Here is a 10000-nt window from a genome sequence, read left to right as displayed (position 1 = left end):
AATGTTCCTCTCCGCGGAAATCTTTAGTAAAAGGCGAAAGATTTATTCGTGAATGAAGAGAAACCTGAGCTATACTTTGGGTGTTGCTAGGCCTTTGAAAGTTTATTGGTGAGCTAGAAGGCTAGCTAAGGGTAAATTGGCCTGTGGCAGGAAAACTGTTGATGATGCACAGGTGTAAAAAAGAAAAGAAAAGAAAAGAAAAGAAAGATTTAACTTATATTTATTAAATGAAATTGAACACGCTACACAACTGAGAGCTATGTGCACTCAAGAAAAGAACAATGAGCATGAGCTTGCTATTTTTTTCTCCTTCGTTATTTCTGCTTTTTTAACAGGTAAAGAGGTGCACGATTCCCAGAAGTACTGCAATACCGGGCTGATGCGTAGAGCGGATGGAGCAAGCCCCTCTTCCGACTCCCACGAACTCATCAATGTTCCTCTCCGCGGAAATCTTTAGTAAAAGGCGAAAGATTTATTCGTGAATGAAGAGAAACCTGAGCTATACTTTGGGTGTTGCTAGGCCTTTGAAAGTTTATTGGTGAGCTAGAAAGCTAGCTAAGGGTAAATTGGCCTGTGGCAGGAAAACTGTTGATGATGCACAGATGTAGAAAAGAAAAGAAAGATTGAATTATATTTATTAAATAAAAATTGAACACGCTACACAACTGAGAGCTATGTGCACTCAAGAAAAGAACAATGAGCATGAGCTTGCTCTTTTTTTCCCCTTCGTTATTTCTGCTTTTTTAACTGGTAAAGCGGTGCACCATTCCCAGAAGTACTGCAATACCGGGCTGATGCGTGGAGCGGATGGAGCAAGCCCCTCTTCCGACTCCCACGGTCAAAAATCCGTTTAATATGTAGTCCTCATATAGAGGACGTATCAGATATTAAACTGATAAGAACAGATACTACACTTGATCTTAGCCAAAAGGCCGAGAAGCGATAACCTGATTTAAGCGACGGCCTTAAAGGTACCCAATGAAAAAGCTTTGACTACTGGACGGTAGTTATTGAGCCACTCTCCAGAACATTACGCAGCGCGGTGGTGAAAAAGTTGTCGAAGGTAGCAACAAGATTTGGATCAAAGTCTCGCTATGCTAATTCTTTTCTTGAACCATAGAAAACAAGTAGCTTTGCAACAGCAAAGCCTGCAAAAATAATTGGAACTCATCAATGTTCCTCTCCACGGAAATCTTTAGTAAAAGGCAAAAGATTTATTCGTGAATGAAGAGAAACCTGAGCTATACTTTGGGTGTTGCTAGGCCTTTGAAAGTCCATTGGTGAGCTAGAAAGTTAGCTAAGGGTAAATTGGCCTGTGGCAGGAAAACTGTTGATGATGCACAGGTGTAGAAAAGAAAAGAAAGATTGAACTTATATTTATTAAATGAAATTGAACACGCTACACAACTGAGAGCTATGTGCACTCAAGAAAAGAACAATGAGCATGAGCTTGCTCTTTTTTCCCCTTTGTTATTTCTGCTTTTTTAACAGGTAAAGAGGTGCACCATTCCCAGAAGTACTGCAATACCGGGCTGATGCGTGGAGCGGATGGAGCAAGCCCCTCTTCCGACTCCCACGGTCAAAAATCCGTTTAATATGTAGTCCTCATATAGAGGACGTATCAGATATTAAACTGATAAGAACAGATACTACACTTGATCTTAGCCAAAAGGCCGAGAAGCGATAACCTGATTTAAGCGACGGCCTTAAGGGTACCCAATGAAAAAGCTTTGACTACTGGACGGTAGTTATTGAGCCACTCTCCAGAATATTACGCAGCGCGGTGGTGAAAAAGTTGTAGAAGCTAGCAACAAGATTTGGATAAGTCTCGCTATGCTAATTCTTTTCTTGAACCCTAGAAAACAAGTAGTTTTGCAACAACAAAGCCTGCAAAAATAATTGGAACTCATCAATGTTCCTCTCCACGGAAATCTTTAGTAAAAGGCGAAAGATTTATTCGTGAATGAAGAGAAACCTGAGCTATGCTTTGGGTGTTGCTAGGCCTTTGAAAGTCCATTGGTGAGCTAGAAAACTAGCTAAGGGTAAATTGGCCTGTGGCAGGAAAACTGTTGATGATGCACAGGTGTAGAAAAGAAAAGAAAAGAAAAGAAAGATTTAACTTATATTTATTAAATGAAATTGAACACGCTACACAACTGAGAGCTATGTGCACTCAAGAAAAGAACAATGAGCATGAGCTTGCTATTTTTTTCCCCTTCGTTATTTCTGCTTTTTTAACAGGTAAAGAGGTGCACGATTCCCAGAAGTACTGCAATACCGGGCTGATGCGTGGAGCGGATGGAGCAAGCCCCTCTTCCGACTCCCACGAACTCATCAATGTTCCTCTCCGCGGAAATCTTTAGTAAAAGGCGAAAGATTTATTCGTGAATGAAGAGAAACCTGAGCTATACTTTGGGTGTTGCTAGGCCTTTGAAAGTTTATTGGTGAGCTAGAAAGCTAGCTAAGGGTAAATTGGCCTGTGGCAGGAAAACTGTTGATGATGCACAGATGTAGAAAAGAAAAGAAAGATTGAATTATATTTATTAAATGAAATTGAACACGCTACACAACTGAGAGCTAAAGAAAAGAACAATGAGCATGAGCTTGCTCTTTTTTTCCCCTTCGTTATTTCTGCTTTTTTAACAGGTAAAGAGGTGCACCGTTCCCAGAAGTACTGCAATACCGGGCTGATGCGTGGAGCGGATGGAGCAAGCCCCGCTTCCGACTCCCACGGTCAAAAATCCGTTTAATATGTAGTCCTCATATAGAGGACGTATCAGATATTAAACTGATAAGAACAGATACTACACTTGATCTTAGCCAAAAGGCCGAGAAGCGATAACCTGATTTAAACGACGGCCTTAAGGGTACCCAATGAAAAAGCTTTGACTACCGGACGGTAGTTATTGAGCCACTCTCCAGAATATTACGCAGCGCGGTGGTGAAAAAGTTGTAGAAGCTAGCAACAAGATTTGGATCAAAGTCTCGCTATGCTAATTCTTTTCTTGAACCATAGAAAACAAGTAGCTTTGCAACAGCAAAGCCTGCAAAAATAATTGGAACTCATCAATGTTCTTCTCCACGGAAATCTTTAGTAAAAGGCGAAAGATTTATTCGTGAATGAAGAGAAACCTGAGCTATACTCTGGGTGTTGCTAGGCCTTTGAAAGTCCATTGGTGAGCTAGAAAGCTAGCTAAGGGTAAATTGGCCTGTGGCAGAAAAACTGTTGATGATGCACAGGTGTAAAAAAGAAAAGAAAAGAAAAGAAAGATTTAACTTATATTTATTAAATGAAATTGAACACGCTACACAACTGAGAGCTATGTGCACTCAAGAAAAGAACAATGAGCATGAGCTTGCTCTTTTTTTCCCCTTCGTTATTTCTGCTTTTTTAACAGGTAAAGAGGTGCACCATTCCCAGAAGTACTGCAATACCGGGCTGATGCGTGGAGCGGATGGAGCAAGCCCCTCTTCCGACTCCCACGAACTCATCAATGTTCCTCTCCGCGGAAATCTTTAGTAAAAGGCGAAAGATTTATTCGTGAATGAAGAGAAACCTGAGCTATACTTTGGGTGTTGCTAGGCCTTTGAAAGTTTATTGGTGAGCTAGAAAGCTAGCTAAGGGTAAATTGGCCTGTGGCAGGAAAACTGTTGATGATGCACAGGTGTAGAAAAGAAAAGAAAGATTGAACTTATATTTATTAAATGAAATTGAACACGCTACACAACTGAGAGCTATGTGCACTCAAGAAAAGAACAATGAGCATGAGCTTGCTCTTTTTTTCCCCTTCGTTATTTCTGCTTTTTTAACAGGTAAAGAGGTGCACCATTCCCAGAAGTACTGCAATACCGGGCTGATGCGTGGAGCGGATGGAGCAAGCCCCTCTTCCGACTCCCATGGTCAAAAATCCGTTTAATATGTAGTCCTCATATAGAGGACGTATCAGATATTAAACTGATAAGAACAGATACTACACTTGATCTTAGCCAAAAGGCCGAGAAGCGATAACCTGATTTAAGCGACGGCCTTAAGGGTACCCAATGAAAAAGCTTTGACTACTGGACGGTAGTTATTGAGCCACTCTCCAGAATATTACGCAGCGCGGTGGTGAAAAAGTTGTAGAAGCTAGCAACAAGATTTGGATCAAAGTCTCGCTATGCTAATTCTTTTCTTAAACCATAGAAAACAAGTAGCTTTGCAACAGCAAAGCCTGCAAAAATAATTGGAACTCATCAATGTTCCTCTCCACGGAAATCTTTAGTAAAAGGCGAAAGATTTATTCGTGAATGAAGAGAAACCTGAGCTATACTTTGGGTGTTGCTAGGCCTTTGAAAGTCCATTGGTGAGCTAGAAAGCTAGCTAAGGGTAAATTGGCCTGTGGCAGGAAAACTGTTGATAAAGCACAGATGTAGAAAAGAAAAGAAAGATTGAACTTATATTTATTAAATGAAATTGAACACGCTACACAACTGAGAGCTATGTGCACTCAAGAAAAGAACAATGAGCATGAGCTTGCTCTTTTTTTCCCCTTCGTTATTTCTGCTTTTTTAACAGGTAAAGAGGTGCACCATTCCCAGAAGTACTGCAATACCGGGCTGATGCGTGGAGCGGATGGAGCAAGCCCCTCTTCCGACTCCCATGGTCAAAAATCCGTTTAATATGTAGTCCTCATATAGAGGACGTATCAGATATTAAACTGATAAGAACAGATACTACACTTGATCTTAGCCAAAAGGCCGAGAAGCGATAACCTGATTTAAGCGACGGCCTTAAGGGTACCCAATGAAAAAGCTTTGACTACTGGACGGTAGTTATTGAGCCACTCTCCAGAATATTACGCAGCGCGGTGGTGAAAAAGTTGTAGAAGCTAGCAACAAGATTTGGAGTAAAGTCTCGCTATGCTAATTCTTTTCTTGAACCATAGAAAACAAGTAGCTTTGCAACAGCAAAGCCTGCAAAAATAATTGGAACTCATCAATGTTCCTCTCCACGGAAATCTTTAGTAAAAGGCGAAAGATTTATTCGTGAATGAAGAGAAACCTGAGCTATGCTTTGGGTGTTGCTAGGCCTTTGAAAGTCCATTGGTGAGCTAGAAAGCTAGCTAAGGGTAAATTGGCCTGTGGCAGGAAAACTGTTGATGATGCACAGGTGTAGAAAAGAAAAGAAAGATTGAACTTATATTTATTAAATGAAATTGAACACGCTACACAACTGAGAGCTATGTGCACTCAAGAAAAGAACAATGAGCATGAGCTTGCTATTTTTTTCCCCTTCGTTATTTCTGCTTTTTTAACAGGTAAAGAGGTGCACCATTCCCAGAAGTACTGCAATACCGGGCTGATGCGTGGAGCGGATGGAGCAAGCCCCTCTTCCGACTCCCACGAACTCATCAATGTTCCTCTCCGCGGAAATCTTTAGTAAAAGGCGAAAGATTTATTCGTGAATGAAGAGAAACCTGAGCTATACTTTGGGTGTTGCTAGGCCTTTGAAAGTTTATTGGTGAGCTAGAAGGCTAGCTAAGGGTAAATTGGCCTGTGGCAGGAAAACTGTTGATGATGCACAGGTGTAAAAAAGAAAAGAAAAGAAAAGAAAAGAAAGATTTAACTTATATTTATTAAATGAAATTGAACACGCTACACAACTGAGAGCTATGTGCACTCAAGAAAAGAACAATGAGCATGAGCTTGCTATTTTTTTCTCCTTCGTTATTTCTGCTTTTTTAACAGGTAAAGAGGTGCACGATTCCCAGAAGTACTGCAATACCGGGCTGATGCGTAGAGCGGATGGAGCAAGCCCCTCTTCCGACTCCCACGAACTCATCAATGTTCCTCTCCGCGGAAATCTTTAGTAAAAGGCGAAAGATTTATTCGTGAATGAAGAGAAACCTGAGCTATACTTTGGGTGTTGCTAGGCCTTTGAAAGTTTATTGGTGAGCTAGAAAGCTAGCTAAGGGTAAATTGGCCTGTGGCAGGAAAACTGTTGATGATGCACAGATGTAGAAAAGAAAAGAAAGATTGAATTATATTTATTAAATGAAATTGAACACGCTACACAACTGAGAGCTATGTGCACTCAAGAAAAGAACAATGAGCATGAGCTTGCTCTTTTTTTCCCCTTCGTTATTTCTGCTTTTTTAACTGGTAAAGAGGTGCACCATTCCCAGAAGTACTGCAATACCGGGCTGATGCGTGGAGCGGATGGAGCAAGCCCCTCTTCCGACTCCCACGGTCAAAAATCCGTTTAATATGTAGTCCTCATATAGAGGACGTATCAGATATTAAACTGATAAGAACAGATACTACACTTGATCTTAGCCAAAAGGCCGAGAAGCGATAACCTGATTTAAGCGACGGCCTTAAAGGTACCCAATGAAAAAGCTTTGACTACTGGACGGTAGTTATTGAGCCACTCTCCAGAACATTACGCAGCGCGGTGGTGAAAAAGTTGTCGAAGGTAGCAACAAGATTTGGATCAAAGTCTCGCTATGCTAATTCTTTTCTTGAACCATAGAAAACAAGTAGCTTTGCAACAGCAAAGCCTGCAAAAATAATTGGAACTCATCAATGTTCCTCTCCACGGAAATCTTTAGTAAAAGGCAAAAGATTTATTCGTGAATGAAGAGAAACCTGAGCTATACTTTGGGTGTTGCTAGGCCTTTGAAAGTCCATTGGTGAGCTAGAAAGTTAGCTAAGGGTAAATTGGCCTGTGGCAGGAAAACTGTTGATGATGCACAGGTGTAGAAAAGAAAAGAAAGATTGAACTTATATTTATTAAATGAAATTGAACACGCTACACAACTGAGAGCTATGTGCACTCAAGAAAAGAACAATGAGCATGAGCTTGCTCTTTTTTCCCCTTCGTTATTTCTGCTTTTTTAACAGGTAAAGAGGTGCACCATTCCCAGAAGTACTGCAATACCGGGCTGATGCGTGGAGCGGATGGAGCAAGCCCCTCTTCCGACTCCCACGGTCAAAAATCCGTTTAATATGTAGTCCTCATATAGAGGACGTATCAGATATTAAACTGATAAGAACAGATACTACACTTGATCTTAGCCAAAAGGCCGAGAAGCGATAACCTGATTTAAGCGACGGCCTTAAGGGTACCCAATGAAAAAGCTTTGACTACTGGACGGTAGTTATTGAGCCACTCTCCAGAATATTACGCAGCGCGGTGGTGAAAAAGTTGTAGAAGCTAGCAACAAGATTTGGATAAGTCTCGCTATGCTAATTCTTTTCTTGAACCCTAGAAAACAAGTAGTTTTGCAACAACAAAGCCTGCAAAAATAATTGGAACTCATCAATGTTCCTCTCCACGGAAATCTTTAGTAAAAGGCGAAAGATTTATTCGTGAATGAAGAGAAACCTGAGCTATGCTTTGGGTGTTGCTAGGCCTTTGAAAGTCCATTGGTGAGCTAGAAAACTAGCTAAGGGTAAATTGGCCTGTGGCAGGAAAACTGTTGATGATGCACAGGTGTAGAAAAGAAAAGAAAAGAAAAGAAAGATTGAACTTATATTTATGAAATGAAATTGAACACGCTACACAACTGAGAGCTATGTGCACTCAAGAAAAGAACAATGAGCATGAGCTTGCTATTTTTTTCTCCTTCGTTATTTCTGCTTTTTTAACAGGTAAAGAGGTGCACAATTCCCAGAAGTACTGCAATACCGGGCTGATGCGTGGAGCGGATGGAGCAAGCCCCTCTTCCGACTCCCACGAACTCATCAATGTTCCTCTCCGCGGAAATCTTTAGTAAAAGGCGAAAGATTTATTCGTGAATGAAGAGAAACCTGAGCTATACTTTGGGTGTTGCTAGGCCTTTGAAAGTCCATTGGTGAGCTAGAAAGTTAGCTAAGGGTAAATTGGCCTGTGGCAGGAAAACTGTTGATGATGCACAGATGTAGAAAAGAAAAGAAAGATTGAACTTATATTTCTTAAATGAAATTGAACACGCTACACAACTGAGAGCTATGTGCACTCAAGAAAAGAACAATGAGCATGAGCTTGCTCTTTTTTTTCCCTTCGTTATTTCTGCTTTTTTAACAGGTAAAGAGGTGCACCATTCCCAGAAGTACTGCAATACCGGGCTGATGCGTGGAGCGGATGGAGCAAGCCCCTCTTCCGACTCCCACGGTCAAAAATCCGTTTAATATGTAGTCCTCATATAGAGGACGTATCAGATATTAAACTGATAAGAACAGATACTACACTTGATCTTAGCCAAAAGGCCGAGAAGCGATAACCTGATTTAAGCGACGGCCTTAAGGGTACCCAATGAAAAAGCTTTGACTACTGGACGGTAGTTATTGAGCCACTCTCCAGAATATTACGCAGCGCGGTGGTGAAAAAGTTGTAGAAGCTAGCAACAAGATTTTGGATAAGTCTCGCTATGCTAATTCTTTTCTTGAACCCTAGAAAACAAGTAGTTTTGCAACAACAAAGCCTGCAAAAATAATTGGAACTCATCAATGTTCCTCTCCACGGAAATCTTTAGTAAAAGGCGAAAGATTTATTCGTGAATGAAGAGAAACCTGAGCTATGCTTTGGGTGTTGCTAGGCCTTTGAAAGTCCATTGGTGAGCTAGAAAACTAGCTAAGGGTAAATTGGCCTGTGGCAGGAAAACTGTTGATGATGCACAGGTGTAGAAAAGAAAAGAAAAGAAAAGAAAGATTGAACTTATATTTATGAAATGAAATTGAACACGCTACACAACTGAGAGCTATGTGCACTCAAGAAAAGAACAATGAGCATGAGCTTGCTATTTTTTTCTCCTTCGTTATTTCTGCTTTTTTAACAGGTAAAGAGGTGCACAATTCCCAGAAGTACTGCAATACCGGGCTGATGCGTGGAGCGGATGGAGCAAGCCCCTCTTCCGACTCCCACGAACTCATCAATGTTCCTCTCCGCGAAAATCTTTAGTAAAAGGCGAAAGATTTATTCGTGAATGAAGAGAAACCTGAGCTATACTTTGGGTGTTGCTAGGCCTTTGAAAGTTTATTGGTGAGCTAGAAAGCTAGCTAAGGGTAAATTGGCCTGTGGCAGGAAAACTGTTGATGATGCACAGGTGTAGAAAAGAAAAGAAAGATTGAATTATATTTATTAAATGAAATTGAACACGCTACACAACTGAGAGCTATGTGCACTCAAGAAAAGAACAATGAGCATGAGCTTGCTATTTTTTTCCCCTTCGTTATTTCTGCTTTTTTAACAGGTAAAGAGGTGCACCATTCCCAGAAGTACTGCAATACCGGGCTGATGCGTGGAGCGGATGGAGCAAGCCCCTCTTCCGACTCCCACTGTCAAAAATCCGTTTAATATGTAGTCCTCATATAGAGGACGTATCAGATATTAAACTGATAAGAACAGATACTACACTTGATCTTAGCCAAAAGGCCGAGAAGCGATAACCTGATTTAAGCGACGGCCTTAAGGGTACCCAATGAAAAAGCTTTGACTACCGGACGGTAGTTATTGAGCCACTCTCCAGAATATTACGCAGCGCGGTGGTGAAAAAGTTGTAGAAGCTAGCAACAAGATTTGGATAAGTCTCGCTATGCTAATTCTTTTCTTGAACCCTAGAAAACAAGTAGCTTTGCAACAACAAAGCCTGCAAAAATAATTGGAACTCATCAATGTTCCTCTCCACGGAAATCTTTAGTAAAAGGCGAAAGATTTATTCGTGAATGAAGAGAAACCTGAGCTATGCTTTGGGTGTTGCTAGGCCTTTGAAAGTCCATTGGTGAGCTAGAAAGCTAGCTAAGGGTAAATTGGCCTGTGGCAGGAAAACTGTTGATGATGCACAGGTGTAGAAAAGAAAAGAAAGATTGAATTATATTTATTAAATGAAATTGAACACGCTACACAACTTAGAGCTATGTGCACTCAAGAAAAGAACAATGAGCATGAGCTTGCTATTTTTTTCTCCTTCGTTATTTCTGCTTTTTTAACAGGTAAAGAGGTGCACAATTCCCAGAAGTACTGCAATACCGGGCTGATGCG

The sequence above is a fragment of the Silurus aristotelis genome, assembly GCF_946808225.1.
Source record: "Silurus aristotelis genome assembly, chromosome: 9".
Lineage (NCBI taxonomy): Eukaryota > Metazoa > Chordata > Actinopteri > Siluriformes > Siluridae > Silurus > Silurus aristotelis.
Note: the sequence above shows the minus strand (reverse complement) of the source record.